At 50.4% G+C, this 19,908-nt stretch overlaps 1 long non-coding RNA gene across 1 annotated transcript in view; it reads right to left on the reverse strand.

Annotated features, from left to right (window-relative positions):
* LOC112901124 overlaps positions 1-15,565 on the reverse strand; it is a 34,807-nt gene extending 19,242 nt beyond the window's left edge. The window contains exon 1 of the long non-coding RNA XR_003230250.1: positions 15,513-15,565. This is a non-coding gene — a long non-coding RNA (uncharacterized LOC112901124). The remainder of the gene's footprint in view (positions 1-15,512) is intronic.
* Positions 15,566-19,908: the final 4,343 nt, after the last annotated feature.

The raw sequence follows: 19,908 nt of genomic DNA on the forward strand, positions 1-19,908 counted from the left end.
CAAACTAAGCTCTATTAACAAAAGTCATAGAGTTTGAAATCTATTTTCTAACAAAACTGGTTTTGCTATTTTTGGATTTTGCTACAATTTTCTATTGAATTAACAAGTCAGAAATACTACTCACATGAAATAACAAGCACTCACTTACTTCTATTTTAAATACAGCACAAACCATCTATTTTCATAACATGGTCATAAAACAGAAGTGATAGAGTTTGAAATAAAGATTCAAGTCCAACTGGTTTTACATTTTTTTGAATTTTCTACGATTTTCTAGGAATTTTCAAAGTTCAGCACATTGGAAAGGAAGAAAGGACTGAAAACTTCCATTTGAACCCTTGGAAAGATTTGGGACTTTGCAATTGGGTCCCTCTGCCATGGATGGCCGGAGCAAGCTCGGTTTGGGCTCCAATCCGGTGAAGAGGAGGCTCGGGTAGCAAGGGAAAGGGAGTGGGGAGCAAGAGGAAGTCCTGCGCTACCTGTGTGTGGTCTTGGGGAGGCTCGGGGTGGCCGGAGATGAGCTGCCCACGGAGGGCCGGGCCGGCGGCCGGAGGCGCACGGCGGCGGAGTGGTTCCGGTGGGCGAAGGGGGAAAGGGCCGGGCTGGGAAGCTGCAGTGGGGCACGGGGGAGCTAGGGGTGCTGCCAATTTGGGGAGGAAGTGAACGGAGGGGAGAGCTCCACGGCGACCGAGCTCACGGCGGCATCAATGGAGGCGGCGGGTCTGTACACGCGCGGGGAGGGTCTGTAGCGGCCTTTTATAGGCAATTGAGGAGGGGAAAAGGAGCACGGCGAGCAGGGCCTCATCTTGGAGTTGCTATGGGGGGGGGAGCAGTGAACCACCGATGCTCGGCGGCGACAGAGGCGCCGGCGGGCGGCGCTGGCAACGCGCGGCGTCGTGGCGCGCGGGCAAGGCGCCAACAGAGAAAACCAGGGCGGTGGAGGGACGGTGGGGAGGCACGTAGGCGAGGAAGGAGCAGGAGGTGGCGAGGGGCGGCCGGAAAAGGCGGGCGGCGGCGCAGCAGTAGAGGAGCAGGGGAGCAGGGGAGATGCCAGAGGAGGAAGAAGGAAGAAAGAGGTCCGAAGGACTTAACTGGAATTTGCAGAAACTTCAGGGACTGCGCTGTAATTAGAAATTTCCCGCTAATTCAGAGCTCAAAAGAGAAAGTAGCCAAAATGAAAGTTGTAGAACTTTTCAAAACCTATAACTTGGTTTTAGGGCTCAAGCTCAGAAACCTAAAGTACAATGTTTTATTTTACCATTTTGTACTCAAATTAAACTTTTCCTGAGTTGTGTCTTACTAAAGCAAATTTTATAACTTTTTGGGCTTATTTGTAAGCATTTAATGCTGATCATGATGACATCCACTTTTTCACCTTGACCCTTGGTAAAATTTGAAAAGTTACTTATACTTCAATTAAATTTCATAAAAGGGTTTGTATTTTTATAAATTTACACAAATACCCATATTTTCATACTTTTGCTAGATTTTCACACAATTTCACACATACCACATATTATTTCAAAAGGTTCAACCTAATTGACACCTAGGGTGTCACACTTTATCAGTCCCAGGAGGCTGATAACACTTTTATTACATCAGATGGTACATCACCGTATAACTCTGCGCTGTAATGGGCAGTGAAGCGCCACTATCGCGAGGATTACAACTAAAACCCACACTACTATACAAGCTACGAAAAGAGGATCATCAGAGTCTTGCGCCATGCGGAGTTCCAGCGGTGGCCTTAACCACAGGCAAGACTGGGTGCAGGACGAAACCCTACTCGACGTCTTCGGGAGTGTAGTCGGGATCTTCTGCTGTAAGAAGTAAGAATGGGGTGAGTACGAACGTACTCAGCAAGTCCAATCACACCCAGGGGGGGGGGGTTATAACAGAGAACAATGCACAGGACAGTCCAAGGAAAAGGTCAGGGGTCGTTTTTAGAAACTCGGTTGTATGCAAAGGTTCGTTTAAAACAATTTTCCAAAACAAGCTTTTAAGTATCGAGGAGCACACGGTATTGATCCACACAGGATCCATGTTTTAAGCTGCCACCGGACTCCCCGTCCGCCGTAGCACACGGCCCAACTGCCGAACACTTTCCAAACAACCCACACCAACCCAACCATTCCCGGAGAGAAACACTAGTTATGTGACCACACCATAACTTGCCCAATACCGTGGGCACGGCTATTCGAATAGATTTTAACTCTGCAGAGGTGTGCAACTTTACCCACAGGTGGGGTTCCACAGCACGAACACCTTAGTGCCGGTGCAGATCCCATCAAAGCCCTTACCCACCTTAGCTAGACCTAGCTAGCCACCATGGGATCTATCAAGGAGTCATTCGACCTATCACCGAGGTTTAACCGGGGCATAAGTCACACAGAGCTTATCCCGTCTCCTTGATCACCCGTCGCTCCCAGCTCTCCTGATGGCTATCAGACTAACTAGTGGGGTTAGGCCAAGCCGTTGCCCATACAACGGTCAAGTGGTTTGCACGACAGGAAGCTAGGTGAGACGACACATCGACTCGGTCCTTAGGGGTGACAAGATGGATATCTCCCTTCCACGCTCAACCACACAGGTACGAGCACACCAACGGCAATTCACACAGAAATGCCGTCCATCCCGTCTAACTCACTTTTTAAAACCACATTTTATCCCTTCCCACACGCACACACGCTTTCTTTGCAAACCAGGTGGTCAAGGTATGGTTATCACAAGTAAGGGTGGCTATCCTACCACGTTTTCAGCACACAAAACCATGCAATTTTATAAAACAGGCCTCTGGGTTGTGTTTATAAAAACTAGGACAGAATCATGCATCAAAGGGTGGAGTTGAACTTGCCATCGTCAAGTCCTTGCGGGAGGTCCTGATCGAAGCACTGTCCGTTGGGTTCGGGGTCGCAGAACTGGTCCTCGGTTGCTTGGTCGCAGTCGGGAACTTCCTCGTTCACTCCGTGTCCTACGACGCAAACAAATAGGCATGCAATCAAGCGAGAGAACTAAAAGCTTTTATCGTTGAGCTTGAATCGGAAATAATTTAGTTACGGAGGTAGGGGTAAAATTTTTGGGTGGTTTCTTAATGGCATGGCTAAAACTATACTAGAAAGGGCGTGGTAAAGTTTCGGGTCAATCGGAGGTCGTTTCGCGCATAAAATGACGCGCTAAAGAGGGTTTTAGGGTTTAAACGGGGTCCAGGGGCCTATTCGTAACTATATTTGGTATGGAAAGGACTTGGTCGTAATTTTAGAGAATGTTTGACGCTCATTAAAAGGTGGTGGAAAGTTTATTTGATATTAGGTTTATATGGGGGGGTGTATTTTGGATTTTCAGAAAGGGCAGGGTTCCTTTCGCAAACAAAAGTAAAGAGTGAAAGGCTCTTGAGAGAAATAGGGGAAAGGCAGGGGGTTTTGGGCAAACTTGCCCTCCTTCTTCCTCCTCCCGTTGACAGAGAACAGGGGAGGGAAGGGGGTTCGGGCGCCGGCCAAATCTCGGCGGCCGGGGCCCGGGGTGGCTCGGGGCTGAGGGGGAAAAGGGAGAGGGAGGCGCGGGGGTCCCGTCCCCGGTCTCACCTTGACTTGGGACGCGGTGAGGGAGCGGGCCCGCGGTGAGGGGCGGCGGCCGGTGGTGGTGTGCGTGGCAGCGGCGCTAGGGACAGGGGGAAAGAGGGTAGGGGCGGCGGTGGTGGTCGTGGTGGTGGAGTGCGGCGCTAGGGGGTATTTATAGAGGGAGTGGGCGGTAAGGCGGAGGGGAACGGGGCGGTGGCGGCCGGCGGGCGGTGCGGGGCACCATCAATGGCGCTCGGCCGCTTGCGGCCGTCGCGACGCGGCGTGGTGGGGAGGGCGCCGAGCTCCGCACGTGGGGAGGAGCAGCGTGGTGCGGCACAGGGGCAGCGCGCGCGGTGGTGGCGACGGGTGGCGCGGCGGGCGGCGCGGCGTCGTGGCTTGGCCGCGCGCGTGCAGGCGACGGGCGGCGCGGCGGTCGGCACGGCACGAGGTGCACGCGCGGGCGCGCACGTGGGCACGGGTGGACGCGCGCGTCGCAGGGCCGGGCAGGGCGCGTGCGCGGCGCACAGAGCCGGCGCACGGCCGTGCGGTGCTCGGGAGCAGGGGAAGGAGGGAGAAACAGGTAGAAGAGGAGGAAGGAAGGAAAAGGAGAAAAGGGAAAAGAAAAGAAAGGAAAGAAAGGCAAAGAGAAGGGAAAAAGGAAAATAAGGGAAAGGAAAACGAAGGGGAGAAAAGACAATGGGGAGAGAAAAAAAATAATGCGTGCCGGCGGGATTCGTGCGCGTGACACACGCACGCAGCGCGAGGAGGACAGCGAGGGGGAAAGGAAAACGCGTCGACGCCAATCGCGGCGGCGGCGGCGGCCGGTCGGCCACGCGCGTACGTCGTCCGCGCGCTGCGCGAGGAGAACAGCATCACGCCGGCGCTGATTGCAGAAAACGGTCGCGCGTGAGCGGTGCGGGATGGGACGACGGTCAGGCTCGCGTCGGCCGTCAGCGTGACGGTGAAACGGAGAGAATCAGGGTTTTACGACGAATAAATTTTCAGTCAGGACACTTTAATGCGTAGTTTAAATTTGAAAATTTCGGGGCGTCACAAACCTACCCCACTTAAATGAATCTCGTCCTCGAGATTCGGCTGATTCCTAAATAGATGGGGAAACTCCTCCTTTAGCGCCTCCTCGCGTTCCCAGGTTGCTTCTTCTATTCCGTGTCTGCTCCATTGAACCCTGCATATTCGCACCTCAGAGTTTCTTGTCCTTCTAGTGACAGTGTCCAGGATTTTGACCGGTACTTCCTGGTATCGCAGATCCGGTTGCAGGTCTATTGTTTCCACCGGCACGAGTTCAGCTTCGGGCATTCTCAAGCATCTCCTTAATTGCGAGACGTGAAACACTGGATGTATATCCGACATTTCTTCTGGTAACTCCAGTTGGTATGCTACTGCTCCGACTCTCTTTAGAACCCGATACGGTCCAATGTATCGAGGGGCTAATTTTCCTTGTACTTGAAATCTTCGCGTCCCCCGAATGGGCGAGACTTTGAGATAGGCAAAATCTCCTGGGTCAAAGCTTATTTCTCGCCTTTTCTTGTCCGCGTAGCTCTTTTGTTGAGAATGAGCTGCTTTCAATTTCTCGCGGATCTCCGCTACTTTTTCTTCTGCTTCCTTTATAAGTGCGGGCCCTACTAGTGCACGTTCTCCAACTTCCGACCACATCAAGGGAGTTTTGCACTTTCTTCCATAGAGGGCGTCGAACGGCGACATGCCCAAGCTGGCTTGATAACTATTATTGTACGAGAATTCTGCATAAGGCAGACTCTGCTCCCAGTCCTTTCCGTAGGTCAGGACGCATGCTCTCAGCATATCTTCCATAATCTGATTTACCCTCTCGGTTTGACCATCCGTCTGTGGATGATATGCGGAGGTGAAATCTAACTTGGTACCCATGGCTTGATGCAAGCTTTTCCAGAATCTAGAGGCAAATTGGGTCCCTCTATCTGAGACAATCCTGCTAGGTACTCCGTGTAGCTTGACTATGTTCTCCACATAGAGTTTAGCCAGCTTTTCTCCACCGTAATTAGTTCGTACGGGTATGAAATGTGCCGATTTAGTGAGTCGATCCACTATTACCCATATGGAATCGTGTCCCTTCTGTGTTTTAGGTAGACCCACTACAAAGTCCATCCCTATCTCATCCCATTTCCACACCGGGATAGGCAAGGGTTGCAATAATCCTGCCAGTTTCTGATGTTCGGCTTTGATCCTTTGGCAAGTATCACAATGTGCCACAAAGCGTGCAATATCCGCCTTCATTCCATTCCACCAATATTTTTGCCTTATGTCCATGTACATTTTGGTGGATCCTGGGTGGATGGAGTAGGCTGAGTTATGAGCTTCGTCCATGATTATCTGCCGAAAGTCTCCGTTCTGGGGTACACAAATCCTATCCCCGTACCATAACGCTCCCTTATCGTCTACTCTGAAACCTGGTGCTTTGTTTTCTCCAGTTTGTTTGCGGATCTTCATTAACTCCTGATCCGAGCTTTGGGCCTCTCTAATCCTATCCTCTAGTGTCGATTGGACGTTTAGCACTTGGCTGGAACCTCGAGGAACCATGTGCACATTTAATCGTGCCATTTCCTCGCGCAGATGGTCATTTTTGGGCCCATAGGATTTTTGACTTAAGGCATCGTCTACTACGTTTGCTTTCCGGGGGTGATACTGAATTTCCAAATTGTAGTCCTTGACCAACTCCAACCATCTTCTTTGCCTTAGGTTTAAATCCGGCTGGATGAAGATATACTTCAGACTCTTGTGGTCGGTGTAAACCTCACACTTATTTCCAATCAGGTAGTGTCTCCAAATCTTAAGGGCATGCACTACGGCTGCCAATTCCAAATCATGGGTCGGATAATTCTGTTCATGAGTTCTGAGTTGGCGGGAAGCGTATGCAACAACTTTCCCGTCTTGCATCAGTACACACCCTAATCCTTGTCGGGATGCGTCACAATAGATGACAAAATCCCGATGAATGTCCGGTAGGGTCAGCACTGGGGCAGTTGTCAACCTTCGCTTTAATTCTTGAAAACTTCTTTCACAGAACTCTGTCCAGGCGAACTTCTTCTCCTTTTTAAGAAGTTCCGTCATGGGTCGGGCTATCTTGGAGAATCCCTCGATAAACCTCCGATAGTACCCAGCTAATCCAAGAAAACTCCTGATTTCGCTAACGTTAGTCGGTCGCTGCCAGTTGGAAACTGCTCGGACCTTCTCTGGGTCCACTGCTACGCCTTCCGCGGTCAGAATGTGACCAAGAAAAGCTACTCTCTCCAGCCAGAATTCGCACTTGCTAAACTTGGCATATAGCCTATGCATTCTCAGCTTTTCCAATACTATCCGCAAATGTTGCTCATGTTCCTGAATGCTCTTGGAGTAGATAAGTATGTCGTCGATAAAGACCACGACAAACTTATCCAACTCGTCCATAAATACTTTGTTCATGAGGTTCATAAAATAGGCAGGGGCATTGGTTAGTCCAAAGGACATCACGGTGAACTCAAACTGCCCGTAACGGGTGACAAAAGCTGTCTTCGGGATGTCACTTTCTCTAATCTTGAGCTGGAAATACCCTGACCTTAGATCGATCTTAGAAAAGTACTTGGCCCCTTTTAGCTGATCGAACAGGTCATCAATCCTGGGGAGGGGTACTTATTCTTAATGGTAACCTCGTTCAGTGCTCGGTAATCTACACACAACCTCATACTCCCATCTTTCTTCTTGACAAACAGCACTGGGGCTCCCCATGGCGACGAGCTTGGTCTGATGAAGCCAATTCGTTGCAGTTCTTCTAGTTGCTTCTTTAATTCTGTTAACTCAGAGGCCGCCATCCTATAGGGTCTCTTGGCTATAGGTGAGGTTCCGGGGATGAGGTCTATGACGAACTCTATATCCCTGTCCGGCGGCATACCGGGAAGCTCTTCGGGGAATATGTCTGGGTATTCGTTTACTACCGGGACTCCTTCTAAGGGCTTGGCTTCCATGCTAAACACCATTGGGTCAAACTTACTATCCCGGGTATGGCAGATCACTTGTACTCCTTCGGGGTTTGTTAGGTGTACCACTTTATCGGTACAACCTATGAGACCATTGTGTCGGCTTAACCAGTCCATTCCAAGGATCATCTCTATACCCCCAGACTTAAGTACTACCAGGTCCGCTAGGAAGTCTACCCCACTTAAATTGATCCTTACTCGTGGACAACCTAATTGACATTTGATGTCGCCTCCAGGCGTCCGGGTTAATAGGGGTGTTTTTAGTAGTATGGTAGGTATTTTGTGCTTTTCCACAAAACTCGAGGATATGAACGAGTGCGATGCTCCAGAATCAAATAGTACTGTTGCTAGAGCTGAGTTGACTAGGTACTCTCCGAGCACTACGCCCTGAGCTTCTTGAGCCTCCTGCGCGTCGATGTGATTGACGCGGGCTCGTCCAAATGATTGCTGGGGCTGCCTCATCTGCTGGCTGTTGTCGTTGTTGCGGATGGGCACTCGGTTGGCACCGGTTAGGGCTGGTCTGGGCCCATTCACCGTGTTGGAGAAGGCCGAGGTAGCTGGCTTATTCTTGGCATAAGGGCAATTGGCGATGAAATGCCCTGTCTCACGGCAGTTGAAACAGGCCCTAACATTGCTGTTGTCGGAGGCGACCAGGCTTGTATTGCTCTGCGGGGCCCTCATGGTATTCTGACTTTGAGGCTGTGCTTCAGGGGCCCGTGGTCCTGTCACTTGGGACTGAGTCCTATACTGCATTGGGGCCTGAGATCTTGGTGCAGTGTAGCTGGGGTTCCTCGGCCTTTGGAAGCGGTCCTGTTGGCGGGCCTTACTTTCCAGGAATTTGCGTTTATTATCCTTCCTCTCCTCAGCTTTGGCCCTTTCCGTGAGGATAGCTTTATTCATCAGGGTGTTGAAGTCCGGATAGATCTGTGGAGTAAGCAAGGTCCGGAGTTCTGGGCTTAATCCCTTCTTGAACATGTCTTGCTTCTTATCGTCGTCGCTCACTTCTTCCGGCGCATATTGGGCCAATTCTATGAACCGGTGGGTGTACTCTTCCACCATCATCTTCCTTGTTGTAGTGCGCGGAATTCATCCGCCTTGCGCTTCATGGTGGCCGAAGGGATGTGGTAGCGGCGGAACTCCCTTACGAATTCTCCCCAGGTGATGGTAGAGGCATCCTCGGCTGCGGCACAATAGTTTTCCCACCAGGATAATGCTGTTCCGGTGAGCTGGTGGGCTGCCAGAAGGACTTTGTCCCGGTCCTGGCATTCGAATGGTTCGAGCTTCCTCTGAATCACTCGCAACCAGTCGTCTGCATCCAACGGGTTGCAGGATCCGGCAAAGGTGGGTGGCTTGGTCCTTAGAAAGGCCGTCAGCTTGTCATTCATATTCTGCCCTCGTGGCTGCCGGTTAATGAGGGCATTGGCCAGCGTCTCCAGTATGAGGGTCTGGTTATGGATTATCTGCGCCAAGTCTCCGAGGGGTGGGGGTGGTGGTAGTTGCTCTCCTTCTTGACTTCCTCCTTGGTTCTGGCTTACTTCTTGTTCTCCTTGGGGAAGATCTTGTTCAACGGGCTGTGCTCCGGCACTAGCGGCTACGGGGTTCCGACCACGGGAGGCCTTCGCGACGTTCCGGGGGGTCACCTGTTGATTGGGTAAATTGGGGTTACGATTATGTGATGTTTAAGTTGTTTAATTCGTATATATAAGGCAAAATCTACCTTCTGCCGGTACCCATATAAACAAGCAGCACACAACAAACCAGCACACAATCATCACAAACAACAAGCACAAACCCTTTTATTACTGCAAGGGGGGTACAACTTGGGGGTACGACTAGGTCTCGTGCTACTCGGCCAGGGTCTTGTCTTAAGGGTACGTCGTAAACAGAAAGGCTGGGGAAGGGGCATCACTGGGACGGCGTCGGACACTCTACTTGCACGGTGTGCCTTCTTCCGGGGCGGGAAGGGGGAGAGGTCCTCGCTCGCCGTCTTCTGGGTTCCCATCGATCAGGGGTTGCATTGCAGCATCCCCTTCGTCGGCGGCAGCAGAACTTTCAGGGTCCTCGGGTGGGGCTCGTGTGCTCCCAAAGAGCGATCCCCACCCTATGACGGGTGTCCCGAGTAAAACATGGTCTTCCCCGATTGCCGGGACTGGTGTTCCACTTTGGGTCCAATCTTGCATACGCCGGTCTCGGGCCTGCCTAAGGCTCTCTTGGGCGACTGCTTCGCTACTGACCGCGGCTGCGGTTCTTGCCTCGGCGTGGGCGGCTCGGATCTGCTGTAATCTCACTGCGAGCTCCGCTTGCTTGGCTCGATGGGTCTGCTCCCTTAGAAGGTTGGCTTGCTCATCAAAGAGTTGGTCCAGGGCGGCTAGGTAAGTAGCCACTTGGTACAGGGGGCCTTCTTCGTGGCGACGTCGTTCCAGGTTTCTCAAGCGTGCTTCCCAGACTGGGGTTCTGATGGCCGGCGGGAAGAACTTGGCTGGCGTGGGGGCGAGGTGTTCTTCAAAAATCCGGCACAAATAACGGAGTGCTTTTCTGATGGCCAAGGGGTATGTGTCCTGGTGTCTAAACCCTGTGGCAGTCACTCGCCAAGGCGGGATGTCGGGGTAGCGGTTGCTCCTGGTGATGACCAGGATCACCCTGCAGCGGAGGGTACCATGGTGCTCGTACTCTCGGCTGTAGTACCTTGGGCGTTCTGTAACGCCAAGACCTTCTAGGGTGTTGATCAAAAGGCTGGGAAAGCCAGGTGCAGCTTGACAATCGCCCTGGGTCCATCCTTCCTCAGCCATCTGAAACATGAACAGGGTAAACAGTCTAGCATAGATACAAAAGGGAGTGGATAACATTTATTATTGTAACACGGGGATACAGTTTTCATGGGCACGAGGTTATTAGGGTCGGGTTCTAGCTTGGAGTGCTAATCCTATTATGGGGATTCTTCCTCGGTCCTGATGGAGCGCTTCTTTATTGGAAGGAACTGATCCATCTCATTTTCGGTCTGAGTACCCTTATCCCAATGGGTTTCCATAGGTTCTTCTTCTTCTTCCTCTATCCATCCACCTATTCCGCTGCGGTTTTCGTATTCCTGTATCTAGGCTTGGAGGGCGGCTAAGGAATACTCGGCGCTTGCGGCTCTTGTCCGTTGTTCCTCCAGCTCCTGGGTTATCTTTTCAATCCCATGGATTAGCTGCCTCAGTTGTGCCGCCTGTTCGCGGTAGAGTGCATCCAAGCCAGTAAGGTAGATGGATAGGTGGGAGACCGTATCTTCTAGGTCTTCTTCTTCTCGTCCAAGTCCCCTCATCCGGGCAATCCAAGTGCATCCTCTTCCCTCAGCGGGGGGGAAAATCCCATAGGAGTCCGCTGAAGGTGGTGCCTGTAGAGCACACGCAGCCGTCGCAGGGCTTTACGGGCGGCCTTTCGGTAGGTGTCAGGGAAGCGGAAACCAGAGGTGGAGATGAACCAAGGGTCCACGTCAGCGTAGCGGGTGGTCCTCTCCACAAAGACCATCATATCGCACCGAAGGGTGCCTCCGGAGATGTATTCTCGGTAGGCATACTCTGGTGGTTCCATAACCCCAACGCGTTCCAGGCTGAGTAATAATAACTTAGGAAGGCCGGGCTCTGCGTGGCAGATTCCGTTAGCCCATCCATTGCCAGCCATCTGGAACAGGGCAAAGACCAGCGGCGAGTGTTTATGCAGAAAAATATCTAAGTCAGAACAAGTCCTAGAGTCTGAAACAGGGTCTCGCTTCTAAGGTTACGTCCTACGGCCAGCCTACGGCTCTGATACCACCTGAAGCGTCCCCCCATTAGGGAAGACTAAAAAGGTCAGGGGTCGTTTTTAGAAACTCGGTTGTATGCAAAGGTTCGTTTAAAACAATTTTCCAAAACAAGCTTTTAAGTATCGAGGAGCACACGGTATTGATCCACACAGGATCCATGTTTTAAGCTGCCACCGGACTCCCCGTCCGCCGTAGCACACGGCCCAACTGCCGAACACTTTCCAAATAACCCACACCAACCCAACCATTCCCGGAGAGAAACACTAGTTATGTGACCACACCATAACTTGCCCAATACCGTGGGTACGGCTATTCGAATAGATTTTAACTCTGCAGAGGTGTGCAACTTTACCCACAGGTGGGGTTCCACAGCACGAACACCTTAGTGCCGGTGCAGATCCCATCAAAGCCCTTACCCACCTTAGCTAGACCTGGCTAGCCACCACGGGATCTATCAAGGGGTCATTCGACCTATCACCGAGGTTTAACCGGGGCATAAGTCACACAGAGCTTATCCCGTCTCCTTGATCACCCGTCGCTCCCAGCTCTCCTGATGGCTATCAGACTAACTAGTGGGGTTAGGCCAAGCCGTTGCCCATACAACGGTCAAGTGGTTTGCACGACAGGAAGCTAGGTGAGACGACACATCGACTCGGTCCTTAGGGGTGACAAGATGGATATCTCCCTTCCACACTCAACCACACAGGTACGAGCGCACCAACGGCAATTCACACAGAAATGCCATCCATCCCGTCTAACTCACTTTTTAAAACCACATTTTATCCCTTCCCACACGCACACACGCTTTCTTTGCAAACCAGGTGGTCAAGGTATGGTTATCACAAGTAAGGGTGGCTATCCTACCACGTTTTCAGCACACAAAACCATGCAATTTTATAAAACAGGCCTCTGGGTTGTGTTTATAAAAACTAGGACAGAATCATGCATCAAAGGGTGGAGTTGAACTTGCCATCGTCAAGTCCTTGCGGGAGGTCCTGATCGAAGCACTGTCCTTCGGGTTCGGGGTCGCAGAACTGGTCCTCGGTTGCTTGGTCGCAGTTGGGAACTTCCTCGTTCACTCCATGTCCTACGACGCAAACAAATAGGCATGCAATCAAGCGAGAGAACTAAAAGCTTTTATCGTTGAGCTTGAATCGGAAATAATTTAGTTACAGAGGTAGGGGTAATATTTTTGGGTGGTTTCTTAATGGCATGGCTAAAACTATACTAGAAAGGGCGTGGTAAAGTTTCGGGTCAATCGGAGGTCGTTTCGCGCATAAAATGATGCGCTAAAGAGGGTTTTAGGGTTTAAACGGGGTCCAGGGGCCTATTCGTAACTATATTTGGTATGGAAAGGACTTGGTCGTAATTTTAGAGAATGTTTGACGCTCATTAAAAGGTGGTGGAAAGTTTATTTGATATTAGGTTTATATGGGGGCGTGTATTTTGGATTTTCAGAAAGGGTAGGGTTCCTTTCGCAAACAAAAGTAAAGAGTGAAAGGCTCTTGAGAGAAATAGGGGAAAGGCAGGGGGTTTTGGGCAAACTTGCCCTCCTTCTTCCTCCTCCCGTTGACAGAGAACAGGGGAGGGAAGGGGGTTCGGGCGCCGGCCAAATCCCGGCGGCCGGGGCCCGGGGTGGCTCGGGGCTGAGGGGGAAAAGGGAGAGGGAGGCGCGGGGGTCCCGTCCCCGGTCTCACCTTGACTTGGGACGCGGTGAGGGAGCGGGCCCGCGGTGAGGGGCGGCGGCCTGTGGTGGTGTGCGCGGCGGCGGCGCTAGGGACAGGGGGAAAGAGGGTAGGGGCGGCGGTGGTGGTCGTGGTGGTGGAGTGCAGCGCTGGGGGGTATTTATAGAGGGAGTGGGCGGTAAGGCGGAGGGGAACGGGGAGGTGGCGGCCGGCGGGCGGTGCGGGGCGCCATCAATGGCGCTCGGCCGCTTGCGGCCGTCGCGACGCGGCGTGGCGGGGAGGGCGCCGCACTCTGCACGTGGGGAGGAGCAGCGTGGTGCGGCACAGGGGCAACGCGCGCGGTGGTGGCGACGGGTGGCGCGGCGGGCGGCGCGGCGTCGTGGCTTGGCCGCGCGCGTGCAGGCGACGGGCGGCGCGGCGGTCGGCACGGCACGCGGTGCACGCGTGGGCGCGCGCGTGGGCACGGGTGGACGCGCGCGTCGCAGGGCCGGGCAGGGCGCGTGCGCGGCGCACAGAGCCGGCGCACGGCCGTGCGGTGCTCGGGAGCAGGGGAAGGAGGGAGAAACAGGTAGAAGAGGAGGAAGGAAGGAAAAGGAGAAAAGGGAAAAGAAAAGAAAGGAAAGAAAGGCAAAGAGAAGGGAAAAAGGAAAATAAGGGAAAGGAAAAAGAAGGGGAGAAAAGACAATGGGGAGAGAAAAAAAATAATGCGTGCCGGCGGGATTCGTGCGCGTGACACACGCACGCAGCGCGAGGAGGACAGCGAGGGGGAAAGGAAAATGAGTCGACGCCAATCGCGGCGGCGGCCGCGGCCGGTCGGCCACGCGCGTACGTCGTCCGCGCGCTGCGCGAGGAGAACAGCATCACGCCGGCGCTGATTGCAGAAAACGGTCGCGCGTGAGCGGTGCGGGATGGGACGGCGGTCAGGCTCGCGTCGGCCGTCGGCGTGACGGTGAAACGGAGAGAATTAGGGTTTTACGACGAATAAATTTTCGGTCAGGACACTTTAACGCGTAGTTTAAATTTGAAAATTTCGGGGCGTCACAACCTAGCAGGAAACAACAGCTAAAAGCATTCCTCAAGATATGCATCGAGTAGAGAGATCGATGGAGGATTGCATATACTTTGTTCTTGCCCTAGGATGAATGGAAGTGCTTCCAAAGGATTGGAAACGAGGGGAGAAGGTTCTTGCAGCCTGTGGAGGGGCTCCTTCGCCGTGGACCTTGCGGAGGAACCGAATCCTTGGCTCCACGGACAATGTGGGGGTGTTGTCCGTGGGGAAGGAAGAGAGAGTGAGAGGATGGAGTTGTGTTATGTGGATGAAGAGAGATAGAGGAGCTTCATCCAAGAGGTATAGGGGGTTTTGGACAGCCTCCCACGGACACAAGACGATGGGCCCACAAAGAGATACGTTGGATGAAAGAAAAATGCTGGCTGACCCCGAGATGTCCTGGCGGACTGTCCGCCAGGCCTGACGGACTGTCCACCAGGACCTCTCAGCCAGCCAAATAATTGTACACAATAAAGAAAAAAATATATTTGATTTGCCGAGTGTCGGTCAGTTGACACTCGGCAAATACACCCTTTGCCGAGTGTCGGACATCAAACACTCGGCAAAGCTAACGGCGTTAGTTCCCGTTCACTGCTGACGGGTCATTTGCCGAGTGTATCTGTGTGCCGAGTGTCAGGCTCTCGGCAAAATATGTTATTCCGAGTGTTTTTCTTTGCTGAGAGCGACTCTCGGCAAAGAATGTGTTTGCCGAGTGCCCGAAATATAGCACTCGGCAAACCTGTTGACCCTCGGCAAAGCTGGACTTTCCGGTAGAAATTTTGTAAACCACCTTCAACACAACCCCCCCCCCCCCACACCCCCCCCTAAATCACACAGTAACAGGATCAGCTCATGCCACACCAATCGCAAGGGGTCACATGTTGCTAGGGCCAAGTCCATCATGCCCCATTGCATCCACTGCAGTCACCGTTAACCACACACCACACAATCATTGTCCTTCGGCTCCCAATCCTATGTGATGTCGCAGCAGCCAACCACCCCAAGCTCTGCCTCGTCGCTATCACCATGATCTAAGACTTCTCTGAGGGGACCTCCCCCAAGACAATCGTGAGAAGGAGGTGAAGCGCCAAGCCTTCCTCAAGCTCATCGACTACGTCTAGGGTCACTTACTCACCAGCAACGCTCCTGCCTACATACCCACCTCCCAAAATTTCACAGGACAAGAAAAGGAGGTGTGATCGTGTGCTACATCTGATGTGATTGTGTGATGGTGGCCAGGGGTGCCACATCATCAAACCACATTCTAATACCACTTTGGACCTGATCATAATTCATAACAAAACGTACCACTTCAGACCTAATCATACAAAACAGCAATGCAACTTCATGTTCTAAGATGCTATTCCACACTCCCAATTTCACATATCTAAGAGGATGGGAGAAGATAAATGGTTTGGTCATCAATAAACTTACATGGATGTCATCAGATGAGTCATCATCACTCTCATCCACATTACTCTCAACAATATGATTGTCCATTTTCCGAACCCTAGGAGGAGCCTTTCCCTTGCTTTTCCCTTATAAACGAGAACGTGTACATTTGAGCCACGGTTCAGCCAGCAGCTAGATTCAAGGGCCACTAGCAAAAAGACGGTCTAAAGAGTAAAGATGCAATTAATAATAGTGGAAAGTACATACCAATGTTAGTACTGTTGCCTGCCGAAGATCTGGTGCTTCCATATTCATCTGAAATGAGGATTAAACTTTGATACTTCAGCAATCAGTGAGTTAAGCTCCACTTTCACAACTTGGAGAACAAGGATAAAGAGCAGGAGCACTAATATCTCAAAACTGCAAGGTACACTCAATACTAAAAAACAACCATACTAATAAATGAAATATGCTACTTCACCAAATTTGCCAGCCTGCGAGCAGAAATACCATCTCACTGCCAGTACGCAGCACAATGCCTGGCAACCAAAGGCAGTTGTGTATCGCTATTTAACGAGCAAAACAGCATAACAAGCATAAACCAAGCACTAAGGAACAAAGGCAGGTCGCGAGTCATTGTTTTGCAACTCAATGCGGCAAGAGTGGAGCATCTGCTGAGGCGATATGCCAAAGCAATAGCTAGGACCTCCGAAGGCCCACCATATACTCATGAACCACAATACGCTACTAGTTGAACTCAGGACCAAAACCCAGGCTAGCTCACCCTGCCCCACAGGAGGCAGATGGAGAAGACACCACAACCTAAAATAACCAACAGGATGGAGCCTTAGCCTTAATTCAGAAATCACCCAAGCAGCATGCAATAACACATGGAAGGCGGGCATGGTACCAGGACAACAAACCAAGAATCAGCCCCAAGCTAAGAGGGTGAGAAGCCGAGATCAAACAACATGACTAGTAATTTCAGGGCCTAAATTATGTGCACATAACAAAATCTTTAGTAAGGCAACTTTACAGTGGCCTAATAGGTTGTAACGCCATTACACTCTTTCTGCTTCTTTCACCTATGTGGCTGATTGGTTTATCTTTAAGTAATTATCAAGTAATGAATTCTAACATCTATGGCAGCAGTGGATTGTTAAACCAATTATCTGTTCATCAGAGGATCACAAGGAATATACAAGAGAGTTTTGATTTTTTTATTTATTGAATTGCCACAGTTGCTCCACACAGCTTCACATCTCTTTATAATTTATATATACTGTTTCACCTTTCTGAGCCCTAAGTCATATATGTTTCTTATTCTTGTTAATTGTTTTGATCTGTAATAAACTCATAGCTCCCTGCTACTGCTACTTTATGGCAATTGTTGACAATCTGGAAATTTGCAGAACTTTTAGAAGCATCCTTGGTGTTCATATAATCCTTTGGATAAAATCATAAGTTTCCTGAAGGACAAAGTAATTCCAGTGTTCATACAATCAACAATAAAAGTTGTTGATGCAGAGAAAATTAGATTCAGTTTATGTTGCTGATGTTCTTGCCGTACATATAATTTTGATCCCTGCAGTTTGCATCTTAGTATGGCTACCCCTTGACCTTGGTAGCCATACTAAGAAGCAATCTTGAAGATGTACATGTTTCTTTGCCAATGACTGTATATAAATAAAATATTTACTCATTTTCCTTATCAATATATCAGCACTCCATGCCTCATTATTTATTTCGTTTGAACTAAACTAACTATCCTTGATTTGGGTTCATTTGAGATCTTTTACACTTTGCTAAAAAAAATAGATTTAAAAACATATTATAAAATTTTGTTATATGTAAGATCAACAACGTGATTTTTGGGAATTTGATGGCATGGTAACATTCCCATGCAATGTTATCATTGCTGCATTATGATTATTTCTTTTAAATAATTCAGCATCATTCTGGTGGTTTTACTTTGTGTTCTATGTGTTAGTGGCAGAGAACGAGCTATATTACTGGTAGAAAACAGCCAACGAAAAACCAAGAACCAACTGAAAATGGCCAGCCGAGCAGCCATGCAATGGCCTAGCACTAGAAAGCATGGACTATACCAGCACAACTATCTGAGCATCGGCACCGTTCAAACAACCATTTGGATGCAAGAAGTGGGGGTAGAGGTGGGAGGCAAGCATGTGTTACCACACAAGTTTTTCTGGGCACTTGAGCCTGGGGCAATCTTTTGCAATTTATGCTTGAATGGGCAATCGTCCAGCTGGTGCAAAGCCAAGGTGGAGAATGGAAGGTATTCTTCACAAGCAACACATTTCACTGTGATACCTTCGACGAGGTAGTCGAGCTCCCTGCAGTGAAGGTAGTTGTGGATATCACCACAGTAGCAGGCGCTACAAACAGGACTGTCACGAGAGAGATGCTGCAATAAGGGTAGGATCGCATGAAGCCAAAATCAAATAAAACCAAAATACATCCAAATTAATTCGCTCAGGTCAGGTCAGAGCTGAGCTCACCTTGAAAATGGGAGGTCGGAGCGGAAGTTTGCATTCAGAACAGCCAAGGAGATCGGCGTTGAGGGTGCACTCCCCCGTATAAAAGACGGACTCGATCTGCCGACGCACAAGCTTGGGATCGAGGGTGTGGTCGCACAGGTGTTCAATAAAACTGGTGTAGGGGATATTTCCAGATCCAGAGTGGCAGAAGTTGCATTTGAACTTCATCTGAGCCATGATCCCGTCCATCAAAAGGCAGCAGGAGATACATGCATTTTCGTGGCAGCTGGTGCATTCACGACAAAAGATGTGGCCGCCAGCGCACTGCAAGTCCCAGAAGAAGTGAAGTTGAGCTAGGAAAAAAACAAAAACTTTGCGTGGACCTCATCTCACCCACCATGTAAGGCTTGCGCATACACTTGTCAGGCCGGAGGGGTCGGCGGCAATATGTGCAGTACAGTAGGTTCTTGTGGATCCTGAGGTGAAGCACCCTCATCTCCTGCGATCGACTCTATCAAATTAAGCGTCGTGGAGAAGCAATAGAGATAAGAAGAAGCATCTATGGCGGGGAGAACACGGATCCGACAGCACCCATGCCGGATCTGCGCTGACGATTAGGGCCCAAGCTCCTCTGGGGATCCCCGCAGGAACGGAGCATGTCGAGTGGTTAGGAGAACTGGAGGAAACGAGCGCGGGGGCGGGGGCGCACTCACCGGAGATGAAGACATCGGGGGACGCCGAGGAGGTGGCGGAGGCGTAGGCGGCGGACGTCGAGGAGAAGTAGCAGCGCCGCCACAGTGTGGGAGGTGCAGCGCGCAAGCGGGAAGCCCCGATTTGCTCCTGCCGCACGTCGAGCTCGTCCTGCGTCAATGTTGATTTAATAAAGTATTATTTAAATATAATTAATATTATAGTATTAAAACCAGAAAATAAAATTGAGAGAAACTAAAACAATTACACAAAACAAAAAGAAAAACGGTTGGAAGGAAGGTATGGTAGTCAGAATGGAAATGATTTTATACGTGGATAGTGGGGTTTAGCTGGCTATATAGGAGGAGCCGCTACGACTGATACAGGGGAAGGAATTTTGGTGGTGTTTGGTTTTCATAAACTTTAAGAATTTTGTACCAAACAGACACAATCACAAAATTTAATATAAACAACATTTTGTAAATTCAATAGAAATAACAATAAGGTGCATTACCTAGATTCTAAAAATCTAACGGAACCAAACAACACTTCGAACCGCTGCGGATGGTCTAATCCATCTGACCTATGCTCTCCACGACTCGCATACCACGCAGCCGCCGCCCGTCGCCCTTTTTCCTCCGAGTTTCTTCTTCCGCAGCTCCGCTGCTGCCTCTGCAGATTTGAATTAAAAATGTTAAAAAAATGGAACTACTCCATTGTGTTGTTACGCCTGATTACGCATGCGTTGTTTCACGCGTTCATACAAATATTATGAGTTGCTAAAAGAATAGTTATACGTGAATGCAATCGAGGGCGTATAAATTTCAGAGTGAAACATTCTTTGAATAATTACCCGGTGCTCATTGTTGTGCAAACCTTGCATCTTCCAAAGCAAGGAACTCGTCCTTCTTGCCATGGCTTAACTCGTCCTTCTTGCCATGGAAGCCATGCATCTTGCAGTTACATTCCCTAGCCAACATGTTTTCCTTTCTTTACTTCTTCTTCTTCGACGACTTGGACTTTCTTGCCATGGAAGCCATGCATCTTCATGTGCCCTCCTTGTCACAAAGATAGCATGCACCGCTGCCCTTGCTCTTGCCTTTCTTCTTTCCACGATTCACGACTTTGCCTACTCCACTTGAAACAATCAAGCTTGATCACCTGAGGATGAAGATCCCTGTGGCTTCTTCAAGGACTCCGCCTCCAACATGTATGCAACTGTCTCGTTGAAGTTGAGAATAGATTTT

Source organism: Panicum hallii, chromosome 7, assembly GCF_002211085.1.
Source record: "Panicum hallii strain FIL2 chromosome 7, PHallii_v3.1, whole genome shotgun sequence".
NCBI classification, from domain to species: Eukaryota; Viridiplantae; Streptophyta; class Magnoliopsida; order Poales; family Poaceae; genus Panicum; species Panicum hallii.